Here is a 13,635-nt window from a genome sequence, read left to right as displayed (position 1 = left end):
CCAGCCGGGAGCCCAGCCCCCGCCCCCGCACCGCGCGGGGAAGGAGCGGGCACGGCTCTGCGGGGGGAGGCAAATGTTGTAGCTCCCCCCCAAGCGTGCAGCTGTTTGCAGCCTACCCGGCTGGGGGCATCTGCAGCGGCTGCGGCGTCTCCACAGCCGCGGGCTGGAGGCAGGGGGATGCGGGGCGGCCCTCAGCGCCGCCCGCGCGCCCAGGGGTGTTGCCACCTACAAAGCCCCGCTGCGTCCTGCCGCTGCCCTGGCCCTGTCCGTGCCTGCGGCTGGGCTGGGAGACCTGGGCGGGGGCGTGGTGCTGCCTGCGGGGTACAGCGGGGAGGGGGCGCTGCCAGGGGGATGCGGGCACCATCCCCTCGGCGTCCGTGCCCTGCCCCGCCTGCTTACAGGAGCCCAGCACCTGGCTCTTGGTGGCAGCCAGCTCAGCAGCCTCCCGGGTGCAGACAGAAGTGACGAGTTTTGCCTGGTCTGGCCCCAGAAAGTGGTTTATAGCGTGACCAAACACAAGTGCAAGCTGCAGACCGTTTAAAAACATAGCCGATTGGGTGAAAATCTGTCCCCTTGGGCCATGAAGGGCGACGTGAAGGCATGGCAAAACAGAGCATCTTCTGTAACTTCTGTCTGGGCCATGTGCTGCTGCTGGTTTCTGCAAACAGAGTTTAAGATGGTATATTATTCAGTTTCTTTTCCTTTGTTAAATTATTTCAGGCTTTGTTTTTGCTTGCTCTCAAACCAGTTTGTACTATTCCATTTATTTTTGCCTGGTTATACTGATCAATAGTCAGCTGTTGTTCTCCACATTGACAGAGCAACAGCTGAATATGAATCAGTTTAACAGAGCAAAATAAATTGGTCAAAGTAGTTCATATTCTTCGGTTTTGTTTTGCTCCTTTAAATCATTTCTTGTTCCATTTTTCAGTCTTTAAACCAGTTCATATTTTTCAGGTTTTAACTGTATCAAAACAGTACATAGTCAGTTTAATTTGATCTCTCTACTAGATTTAAACACATCATATTCCTCACTTTTTTGTGTGTTTTTCTGCTTCAAATGCGTTCTTGGAAATGCTTACCCCGATTTACATGCACTTCAGATAAATTAAATTATTTCTGATTTCGCCTGTTTACATTGCTTGCGGTGCCTTTGGTTTGTGTGGACTTCAGGAAATTTTACAGTTAAAGGCATATAGATATCTAACTATGGATAGTAACAAACCAAAAAGTTAGCTATTTTAAAGTTTCAGCCAGTGTGGAGAGAATTGTATGATTTTGTGCAGCAAGGGGATGGTGTTCTCTGTAGTACGTGCAGTGAAGTGGTATCTTGTACTCCAGCATCCAGTGCCATTTTGCAACCAAGCATGAAGCCAAAATTTTTCTGGAGTCAGTGAAGCAGACAAATGTGAATCCATTAGAAAAGCTGTTGATTCATTTCTAAAACAGACAGCTTTTCTAGTTTTGTAGCTAGAAATACTCTTTCCACACAGGCAAATTACATTGCAGCTCCAGCTCTAGCTCAGGAAGGCAAGTATTTTACAGATGAAGAACACTTAAGTATTCTTCTTAAAATGTGCTGAGGATCTGTTTCAGGATTTTGTGAATAAGGAAAACATTGTTCACATTGATGAAATACTATTGTCATCCAGGACTGTTCAAAGGTGAATAGATGAAATGGTAACTAATATTAGGGAACAAATGATTCAAAATCTCCCTGCTTGTGATGTGATAAGCTTGCACTAGATGAAAGCACAGATATAAATGATATCCCCCATCATGCCATAATTGTTGGATATTTTATGTCTGGGGAAGTTTGGGAGGAATTGTTTTCTTTGAGTGCTATGCGTAGCACAACAAAAGGCCAACAATATATTAATGCTACCATAGATATTTTATACACAGTGAGAAATTGACCTACACGAAGTGTTTTTCCTTATGACTAATGGTGCATCTGCTGTGGCAGGTAAAACAGCGGGATCTGTAAAGCTTCTGCAACAGAGTTTGGACATCCTCTTATGAGTTTCCATTGTATTATTCATCAGGAGAGCCTGTGCGCTAAGATCTCATCTTCTGATCCAAGTGAAATCATGACAGTGGTTATGAAATTTCAACTTTTTGATCGCCCACTCTTCTTTGACATACAGGAGGGTCTGTGAACTTAAGTTATATAGAGTCTGCATATGGAGATTTAGTGCTGCACAGTAATGTATGCTGATTGAGTTGAGGTGACATGCTCAAGCGATTTGTTGCTCATCTCAGATCCGTCAAGCTGTTTCTTGAGGAAAGTGGTCAGTAACATGCAGACTCTACCATGACAGATGGCAAACAAAACTGATGTCTTTGACAGACATTGCATCACATTTAAATGATTTGAATACTAGGTTACAAGGAATACAGAAAACCATCCTTCAGCTGTCTGAAGGCTGGGAAGCTTTCTGTGATAAGTTGTCCATTTTCGAGATGAGATATCAAAATGTTTGCTTTCTGTTACTTCCTCAGTCTGAAAGCCCATGCCCGAGTAGCATCAATTGAATAATAGGGGTATATGAAACTACACAGGACAACTGGAAGATGAGTTCAAAAAGTCATTTCAAGACTTGCAACATAGGACCCCTGTTTTCATTTCTTGTGAACGCAGACAATAGTAGGGAAAGTGATATAGAACTGCAATACTTTCATGCATCTGGGTGTCAAAGTTCAAGTTGTTGTGAGGTAGATTTGAGAATGAAAGGGACTAGCATCTTGAGATTAAAGCATATTGGACTTCCCTTCTTCAAAAGTATGCCTGCATGAAAAAAAAGTAGCTTTTGCTTTGCTGTCCATCTTTGGATCAACTTATCACTCTGAACAAGTGTTTTCACAAATAAAAACCACACTCAGTCCTGTGAGAAGAAGTTATCTGATGACTGACCATTCAGATTTATGTTTGCATTTGAGGACAACCAGCTACCAGGCTAACATCACCACTCTTAGCTGTCAGAAGCAGGGCCAAGACAGGCCCCAAGAAGAAAAAAAACAAAACAAAAACACACACACAAAATTTCTTGACAGCATTTTTACTTATTTGTGGCAGTGAACACTTAATTCCTTAGAACAGATGTTCTGTAAGTTCATCCTTAAAGAACCAATATCTTCCATGGCAACATCTCTCTGGAGAGGTATGGGCATGGTATAGGGGTGGAAGAGACCCAGGATGTGATCTCCCAAGCCTCACTGTAAAGGCCAAGAACAATCAAGTACCACCTACTCCCTCTCTATTCTACCTACTATTTAAGGCCAAGGTGTGGTGGGTAAAAAGAGAAGACAGGAGTAGGGTAGGTAAAAGTGGGTTAGGACCCTGTGATCAAGGGCCTACTCTGCCCTGTCACAATGATCACCAGGGGATTAGTGCTTTTTTCTTCTCTCCCCTTTTTTTCCTCCTGTCTCTTTCTCTGTGTCACCACAGCATGCTTAATAATAATAATAATAAATAATAATAATAAACGAAGGCAGTATATGAAGCTTTATTTATTCTGCACCTGCTGACAACTTTTAAAAAACACTGCCTATCCCTGGCATATAGCATTTATGCAAGTTATTCCAGAGGGTGATATTTTTTTCTAAGCTTATGCTTCAATGGTGAACCTTCTCCCTGCCCTCCCCAAATACAATTAAAGTATTACTAAACTATAAGGTTACATGGTTAAACAATCTAAGATCAAGAAATGCCAAATGTTTAAGTTGCACATGACAAGTCTGTAAAGAATTTAAAATGTCCCCGTGATGAAAGGTCATTATCATAGTGCCTTTTTTCTTTTTACTTCAAAGAATGCACTAGTGTCTTTAAAGCAAGAAGTGTTTAGTTCTATTGGCCCAAACAAAGGAGTAAAGGAAACAAGAAGGCTAAATATTTTAAAGTAGGGTGAGGAGTAGAGATTTAGAGGGTCTCTGATGGAGACTGCAGTTCAATTAGTTTATACTGGGTACAATAGGAAGAAGGCAACACAAGTTCCATACCTTGTTTCCCCAATGGGTTTTTTTTACTCAAGACCTTCAGAAATAGCTTCTAGGGGGTATAGTTTAGTTTTTAGGTCTACTCAAAAAACTTGGACATCCCTAAAAGGTTCAAGATAACAGTTGCTGCCTTTAACCCGGGGGGGGGGGGTGGAAATCTATCAATGATTTTTCAAAAGACCATTGAACAGTTGGAAGACATTTACTACTTTGGTCATATTTGACCAGAAGCATATATATTTTTTGTTTATGCTAGTTGTACATGTGCTTCTACATGTAGAATTAGCATGTAGCAATAAGCTCCAGCAGTTTCTTCAAGAGTCAGCTGCTTCCAGGCAAAACATCTTCATGTGTGCCCAGGACTGCAGCTGTTTGAACCAAGGCAGAGCAGCCCCAGACTGGCTGGGAGTGGGGCTACCCAGAGCCTGTGCTTTCTGTCTCACAGCTGGCAGGCAGCCCCAATACTGTAACACCCTCATGCCCTAGCCACTCTATAAACATGTGTTTTGGTAAACTAAATGACTGACTCTGCCATAGGTTGATACTTGTATCAGACAGTACTATCCTACAGCAGAGGTAATTACATTTACTGTGTTCCAGTACTGATGCATGTGTAGACAGTGACACTTTACTGCAGACCCAATTAGTCAGCTCCTCATTTAAAGTTCACGTGCAGATGCACCCACTGATAGATAAAAGGTAAACTGGTAGGAAGACCAATACCCTCATACAACCCCAGGATTTGTTCATCCCCTTAAATGGAAAAATTCTTGAAAAATATTTGTAAACAGAGACATCCTGCTTCTGGGAATTAGAAACATCAAGTTATCAGATGTACAAATTGCTAGACCAACATTAAACAAACTGAAGTCTATACACAGCCTCAGCTTCTCATTTGGTGCAGAAATTGTTCCAACTGTTTTTAACCAATGCATCACACATTTAATTCTTTTTTTTTTTTTAAATTTCCAAATTCAGTAAGGAAAAAAGGTCTTGAAAATAAATCAATGTAGAGAATTCTAAGGATAAGACTTAAAACTTAAACACTACAAAGTTAGGGCAATTTGTGGGTTGAAACATTTGACAGCATCTTTTGAACAGCTAGTACATTTAAAATAAATAAATCAATCACACCAATTACTCATTATAATTAGATTTTAGAAGGCAGTCCTAACCATTACTATATGCACTGTACTCAGATAACAAATATAAAGTATGCATGTGGAAAAAAATAAATTTCACTTTCTTGAAGCTCATGCCAGTTAAGTTAACTTGGACAAACATTATTATAATGCTGTAGAATACAAGTCACATACAGTAGGATACAGAATAGCCAAATTCTCCTTTTTCTAATTAAATTATCGGTTTCCCTGTTACACGGACAGTGTTTATTCACACCTATTATCAAAATGCCCAGTAATTCAAACTGACTGAGCATTGACCAAGAGGCCCCCATAATCAGACTCCTTTTATTTGTCAATGCACTGCACTCATAATATTAAATATTAAGTGTGGTTATTTCTAGCCATTATAAGATGCACATACTTTTAATTGAAAGTCTGTTTTAGGTTTTTAAAAATCAAAGTTATTAATGATGCAAGTATAAACCCATTTCCTGCAATTCCATTCTGTAACTCAAGATCAGTTTTTATCCATGTCCTAGCAACAGGCACAAACATTGTACTGAATCCAGTGCTCAGAGTATGAGTCTTTACAATAATAATATGCTAGTACTCAACTTTAATTAAAGAGTATGCTTTAAGAAAATAGGACTGTAGATTGGAAGCAACTGTAGTGATTGATTATAGTTAATTTAAATCACATGAGAAGAACATGCAACTCTTAACCAAGATATTATGACAGCCCAGGGTGCTCTGAGATCACGGGTGCCACAAGGTGCCATGCAATGCTAGCACTATTAGGTATGCAAACAAGGTCCACAAGATAAAGCCAGAGTTTTTATGTAAAAATCCATAATGTTAAAAACATCCTGACCTCTTGTGGGCTTCCCGAGTTCTTTGAAATAGGAGAATTGCTGTACTTTATTTTTCTGTAGTCCAAAAAAAAAAAAAAAAAAAAAAAAAAAAAAAAGTAAAAACTAAGAGCTGACATTTTCTGAGGGGCATCTGGAGTCTAATGATGAGTGCTTTGAGTGTACTATGGGGTGCCTCGAGTTTAAAAAGGGTGAGAACCACTAAGTTAGAGTCACCTTAATGCTATTCTACTTCTGACTATACCCCATTTCATTTCCTGGATTTCCAAGAAGGAAAGAATAGCTTGTAGGGCTGCGCAAATAGGGAAGTATTCAGTATGGAGGACAGCAATTTGAGTTGGCAATTCAAATCACCATCCCCATTCTGCCTGGAATGAGCTGCACCTGCATCCCGCCTCTCCTAGCTGGGCAAGTAGCAGCAGGGCAGAACCACCCCTGCCATGCCCTAGCTGGGCAGCTTGTCCAAGTCACACCACCAATACCTCTTTCTCCCTCACTCCTTTCCCCAACTGACTTAACAGCTGCCTGATTAGTCATTGGCCAGAACTCCGAAGCAGCCAAATCTTTTCCAAAAAGATTGAGCTTTTAACTGGTCTCCTGATTAGATTCGGATTTGGAGATTTGGTCCCCAAGTTGGGCCAAATTGAGTTGGCTACCAAAGTGTCACACAGCTCTAATACTTGGATATAGCATTTTATGAACATTTTAAACCTCTCACTGTGCTGATAAATTTAGTCTGGGAGACCTTGAGCCTATTCAAAAGAAATTCTCAACTATTTTACAGTTTTATTTACTATGACAACTTCAGCTAGAGTGTAGCATGAGGCAGGCCATAATGTTTCAAGAAGTTTGTTACAGAACAAGTTATATTTTAATAGGAAAGGACATGGAAAAGTTCTTGTTATATAAAGATGTCATGTTATTATTCTGGAGCACTAAAGCTATTTCTTCATTATTTAAGAAAAACACTGAAAGCATTTACTTTGGGACATATGGCTGGATCCTGCAAAGAGGCATACAAATGATTATTCAGCACAGCAGTGCAACTGCATGCCACAGCCATGGAACACTGCTGTTTTGCACATGCTCAGAAGCCATGAAGCATGGCCTGGTTCTTACACATGTAGATAGAGTAAAGGTTTAGACTACAGTTTTTTGTTAGTGTCTCGGTACAGTCAAAAAAGATAAGTATATTTTGGAGTCAATACTTGTGGATAAGACATATCATTCATTTGATATTAATTTAAAAAAAATAAATAAATAAAAGGGACAATTTCTTTTTTAAAGAAAAAAAAGAAAGTCATTGTCCCTAGTCTCTTGATATGAAGGGAACAGTAGTCTAGTATGAAGAAGCAAGCAAATATCCTGAACCCATATTGAAGGAGAACATCATTGGAAAGGAAGTGGTTAACAAAACTTTATACACTTCAGAATTTAAAAACAGATCAAAAGAGTTGCTACCATGATAGTATCCTTTTCCATCTGCAAAAAGGCACCAGATTTATGTTCAAAATACTAGAGCACAATTGGTGCTTAACAAGAGGATGATCTCAGTAACCAGACTGAAATGTATATTAGTTATCTTTGGTAACTGTAGCTTCATCATATTTTATGGCATTGGTAACTTTATACTAGAAGATCAAGTTACAATTAAATAGATAAGCAGCTGCTGAACCTTATCAAAACATTTAACTCTCTCATTACCTACCAGCTAAGTACTCCTTTGTGTCCTAGATCAATAAAGTATCTGATGAATGAATCCTATTTCAATGCTGCCAATTGTTCTTATTGACGTAAACCTATTACACAGATTTTGAATTTAAAAGAGAAATTCCCTTGCGTTTATTTTGATGCACCTGTTCCATATGCAGCTCCTCGTCACCCTTTTGACAAAGAAATGCTTGTAGCTGGCAAAAAAAAATAAAATTAAAAATAAAAACCTGAACCTTTCTCCTAGTTCCTTGTCCAGTAGTATGGGACAGTTTGAGTCTGTTTGCAGTAAACGTGCTTTTATTTTGACAACAATTGAGAAGAATAACTACAAATCCTTCTAAGATAATGCTTCTCAAAGGTTTTTGAGATTTTTTCAGTTTGCCCATAAGATGTATATTTAAACACAGTATGAAATTATCAAGCCTTCTAAATAGTATCTACCAACATGCTGAAAAAACTAGGTCTTTTTAAAGACTGTGTTGACATACTAAATAAAGCTCAACAAGAGCCTATTCCATGCTAAAACTTAAAACACAAAAAGCTAAATTGTGCTTGTCCCTATGAAGAGCCCAAAGATCTCCTTTTTTCTTGTACAACTGCATTGATGTTTCCTGGAGCTTGTGAATTATTCACAGTGGTCTTCTGGAAAGAAGCAGGCAGGGGGGAATGTGCAGCACAAAGAACTCCACCTCCATTTACGACCCATACAGAAAAAACAGAAGAATTGTTTGGGAGTGAAGCTGAGGTTCAGGTTATGAGGGTACAGCCCTCTTAACAGCACAACATAGGAGTCCCACAAAACACTGTGCCGTTGATGGATGCCTCCCAGGCATACTGCCTGCAACTGGCCCACCTAATGAGGTAAGCTACATGTCCTCTCAGAGCTTTGCTCTGATCCAGCAGAAGTAAAGTCATATTTATTAGTATGTTACTTTCCCCTCATTACAGGAGAGCCATTGGTACAAAAAAAGAACAGCCCTACTGCAAGGCTAAACAGTGATTTGACAAGACTTAATATCTGACTGTAGCAGAGCATCTTTCCTGGGGTGGCCACAAAGTCCCTGGAAGCCATCCTGCCCTTGGCCATCTCTACTCTCTCAATGGAGAATCACCCTTTCAGTCACCCACTATACCTTGAATTTAACTATCTTTAAATAAGAGAAGCTGCCCCAAGGTTTCCCAGCTTGGATTTCACTCTAGTGACTACCAGGTGCCCATGATCATTGGAACCATGCAATTAGCCCATAAGGCAATCTGCCCCTACACCACACCCCATGCCTCACAGATGTCATCGCTCCTTGATCAACTGATTTCACTTAGCCCCTCTCTCGACTCCCAGACTCTTTCTGGTCCCACACACTCAGCCCCACACTCTTTGGGCTCCAGACCCCTCCCTGGGTCCCTAGGAACCTCCTCCACTGCTTAGTTCCTTCCCAGACCACCAGCTGAACTCTCCATGCTGGTTTTCAGAAGCTGTAGCCATCCTGCTGAACAGATGTCCTCTCAGCAGGCTCCAAGATCTTACTGCTAGCTCTATCCCAGGCTTGAGTTTATATGCCTCAAGCCCAGCCCTCTCTCTAATCAGATGAGGTTCTCATTAGCACCTCCCTTTGCCACCTGCCCCCTGCTTTGCAGGCTGCTTCCCCCCCTTTAAAGTGGCAGGCACCCTATGCATCCTGCCACACTGATCTACTCACATAATAGGACCAATGACCTCTCTGTGCCATAATACTAGTCAAAGTTAGCAGTCATCCCAGGCTGCAAAGCACTCATAAAACAAGGAATCTAGTGAGCACTTCTTCATGCCGGTTCCTTAGCTTTAGAACTTGCTCTCTGCTAACCACGTCATTGGAAATGTTTCAATTTTATCCATTGTTAAAGCATGCTGCAAGGTTCATTTTCTTTTCCCAGCATAAAGAGGCTAGAAGAACTCCAGTGGGAAATCATGAAGACCTGAAATATGTTTTTGTTGTTTGATTGCGACTGAACTAAGGATGGGACAAAGAGGAATACCCTGATTGTATTGCTCTTTTTTGTGTGCATGTGTGAAGGGGTGCTTAGACTAAAAGAGGAAGCCTGCCTTTTAGTAAATGGATGCATCTATGAGAAACATATTATACCTTTTTTAGTCTAACTAAAAAGGCCAATGATGAAAACCATATCTTATGTACACAAGGGGCCAAATCCTACTCAGTTTCACATTATAATTACTATAGTTTTTATCTTTTCTGGTTAGGATTGGATCCTGCTTCCCCTGTTTCTGAAAGAAGCAAAATACAGTACTGCCTACCCCAAATGTCCTCATGAGTAAGAACCCTAAAATCATCATATTAGCTTAAAATGATCAGGGAAAAAAATTAAACTTGGGTTCATTTTATTTGCATTCTGGGGTGCATTTCACAGCTTTTCTCTACAGCTGTAAGAACTAGAAATGTATTTTTTAAATGAAAGCTCTGACACTCACATATTTTATTGCCTTCATGAGTTGGAGTTTTAAGTGAAACATCAAATAGCATGAGTGAGTAATACAGGGGATGAAGTGCTGGTAATATTTCAGAACCAATTTATATTACGTTAGACCAGAATCCTGCAAGCCCATACTGATTCAAGTTGTTTTTTCTGACGTTCCTCCTGTTGACTTCAGTGGTTCGTAGAACTAGGTCCTGTATTATTAGAATAAACTTGGAATCATTTAACTGTAATCTAAGCAGCAGTACGTTTACCTGATAGCTCTGTATCTCATGGCATTCGAGCTAATAAGATGCTATCAGTTTATTTAACAGGTATAAAATGGAAACTTTTTAACTTTACTTTTCAATATACATCAGTGGAAGATCCACGGTATTTAAAACCATTTCCTCACCCAGGATGTCTGGCTCAGACCAGACCAGAAATAAATTTGTATTGGCTTCAGATTTCAGAGAACATGCACTCAAATGATTTTTACAGTGGCACTTTGGAGAACTGACATCATGTATATACTTAGCCCTAATAAAATCCTTCACATTCGGCCCTGATTTCACTTGGAAAACACTACCCCGGTTTGGCTCCACTTCACAGGAGGGTGGGGAGAGAACCAGCTCTTTCTTCTGCTTCCCTTCTCTCATGCCTCACAGAGCTGTCCTGAGATGGATACCTGCTTGTCATAAGAAGTAAAAGGCTCTGTGGTTAGTCTTAACCCCCAGAGAAAACAGGGAGGAGGTAGGGAATATGGGAAACAAGAGGCGGACAGCATGTTCCTTGCCAAACATTCCCACGCTGGCAACAATTCAACAGGGAAGAAGAAGGGAAAAAAAAGAAACAATGCCATTTTAGGAATGAATTCCAAACAAACCCTGCAAACGGTCATTGTTGGTTCTTTTGGAAGCTGCTGGCTTCCCTGCAAGGGAGCTGAGCAAAGAATGACCAAGTTTCCTGTGGAAACTGTGCAACTGGGGGCGTTCAGCTCAGTTGCTGGTGCATGGCTTGGCATTGAAAAAGGAGCAGAAGGTGGCACGTTTTTTTCAAGATACCAGCAAGAACAGCCCCCCACCCCTAGTGACCACCTGCACAGCAAAGTCATTAGGAAAAGAAACCTCCAACAGCTCCAACCTCCAACCCCCAGTTCTGCCCCCGGGGCTGCTTAGGATGTCACTGAGTAGCAGAGCTGCGAGGGACCTCCAGAGCCCATCTATGCCTAGTAGTCAGTCTCCATCTCCTTCAGTAGAGTTACTGAATGTTCCTATGTCCGAGAAGCTAGGGACAGCTTTAACAGAATAACTGGACCTTGATTTCAATAAACTTGACCTGTCTGGAGTTCAAGTGAGGCAGAATCATCCCTACTCAAAGCAACCCATACAAACCATCACCTAAACCCTCCAGAAGTCCAATTCCTGAGTTATGTTCTGGAGTGGTGGTGCTGGAGAGGAGAGCAGAAGCTCCTTCTTCATGGATTTCCCCCTCCCTGAGCTGCTCTGATCCTGTCCCCGCCCCACCCTTTGGGCTCCTGGTAAGGGAGATGCAAGATACCTGTGAGAGGCTGCACATGCCATGTACAACCGTAATGGCTCCTGCCCCCTGGGCTACACAGACAAGCCCCAAGTGCCCTTCCCTGTCCCTCTCCACACCTCCCCAGGCTGTAGTGAACTATGACTTACAGAAGGACTCGGCTCTGCTGGCAGCTCCGGCTACAGCAGACTGGGCTCATGCAGCTTTTTCATTGCCCGCATCACAATGATGCCATGGCCCCTCTGGAGATTCAGGGGGCTGGGAGAGGAGGGGGAGGCAGGCAGCTGCTATGTGCCTGGACAGCAAGGTGCTGGTCAGGGTGGGAGGCAAGGCGCCCACCTCTGAGCTCCATGGCAGAAACCCCAGCGCCCTCCTCTCCATTGCTTCCTCAGCCTGCCCTTCCCCTTCCCCTTCCCCTACCCCTTCCCTCACATTGTAGCTCCCTCCCCGCTCATCTTTCCTTTTTTGCCTTCTCCCTGTCACATTCCCTTCATGCACATATCCCCCTTCCCTCCTCATCTGGGTCCAGTGCAGCCTTCTTTTCCCCATGTCTTCTTGGCATCACCGCCCAAGCACAGAGTGCACTATGAAGTGCTAGACTCGCTGACATCCCACACAAAGCCAAAGGATGGTTGCCCCCCAGTTGTCCCCTTCAGCTAAGAAACCCCTGCCCTTATGACCCAGGCTAGCAGTCCATGCTTTTGTTACCCAAGCAGTTAAAAAAGTGGGGTGGGTGCAGGCCTGCTGGGCTACAACCACCAGTTCCTTTAATTCATACAGCTTTGTTTGCCATAGTAGCGCTTACCAAGCAGGTCCATAATCACCCCTGCAGTGGGATCCCTTCAGGTCCATAATCATCCCTGTGCAGGGGGATCCCTTCAGCTAGACAAACAAGTCAGATACACGAAACCTTGTGGGCATGAGTGAAACATCCATCTTGTATTCAGCCTTCTCTTGTGATGCTTTGACCACAGAGGGGAGAAAAGTCAAGGCTGAGAGCCTCAATGGGTTGTGCACGCAAAGCTTCCCCTGGATGCTCTTCTAGCACACTGTGAAACAAGACCACAAATAAATAAATAAAGCCTGCTAAAAGATGTAGATATAGAGAGGTGCAGTGTCATAATCAGCTGGCACTGCGGTGCACAATTTTTAGCTATGTATAAAATGTGTATAGTTCTCATTTGAAAAGGCATCTTATCCTGCTGTATAAACTACTTCTCTCCTGTTGCACTAAAAATACCTGAAAATATTGAGTTTGTTTTATTCACATCTGTTTAAAATAAAACCTTGTTTTTCTGGCCTAATATAAAAACTGGAAAGCACATATCATACTTCCTTCCAGTACATACAGATGGAACTGGTGCTACCCTTGTAATGTATGGAATACATTTCCATTAAAATAATTTAACTCCCTCTGTTAGAAAACCATATTTTATTTTATCTCATTGAGGGCCAGTACAGTTGGAGGCTGCGCCTCTATATCCAAGTGTTCCAAATGGGTAGTATATCTGTCAAAAATAGGCCAGGTGGTCACTGCACTTACACTCTGCAGTAGTTTATTGTGAGAAGGTTCTTATAATAGTTTAGCCCCATAAGCAGTGCTGTACCTAGACTTCTGGTGGTCCCAGGCGAACTTTGGAGTATTGGGCCCCCCTTCACCAGAAATAATGATCTCAAAGTGTTTATGACTTATCAAACACACTCAAAAGACAAGGAAACAATATGATTTTGTCTCAAATTGAAATAATGATACATTTAAACTGAATTCATGGAAATAAAAATGTGGAATTAGGTATACGTATATGTGCAATATTAAAACTGTTTTTGTTTTTATTTTTGGGCCCCCTTTCTGTCTGGGCTCTGGGGGCTGCCCAGTTCACCCAAGCCTGTGTCTGGGTCTGCTCATAAGTAACATCACATCACTATGAAATCAGATGGCAATAGGA

This window comes from Crocodylus porosus, unplaced genomic scaffold (assembly GCF_001723895.1).
Source record: "Crocodylus porosus isolate Cpor-Errol unplaced genomic scaffold, CroPor_comp1, whole genome shotgun sequence".
NCBI classification, from domain to species: Eukaryota; Metazoa; Chordata; order Crocodylia; family Crocodylidae; genus Crocodylus; species Crocodylus porosus.
Note: the sequence above shows the minus strand (reverse complement) of the source record.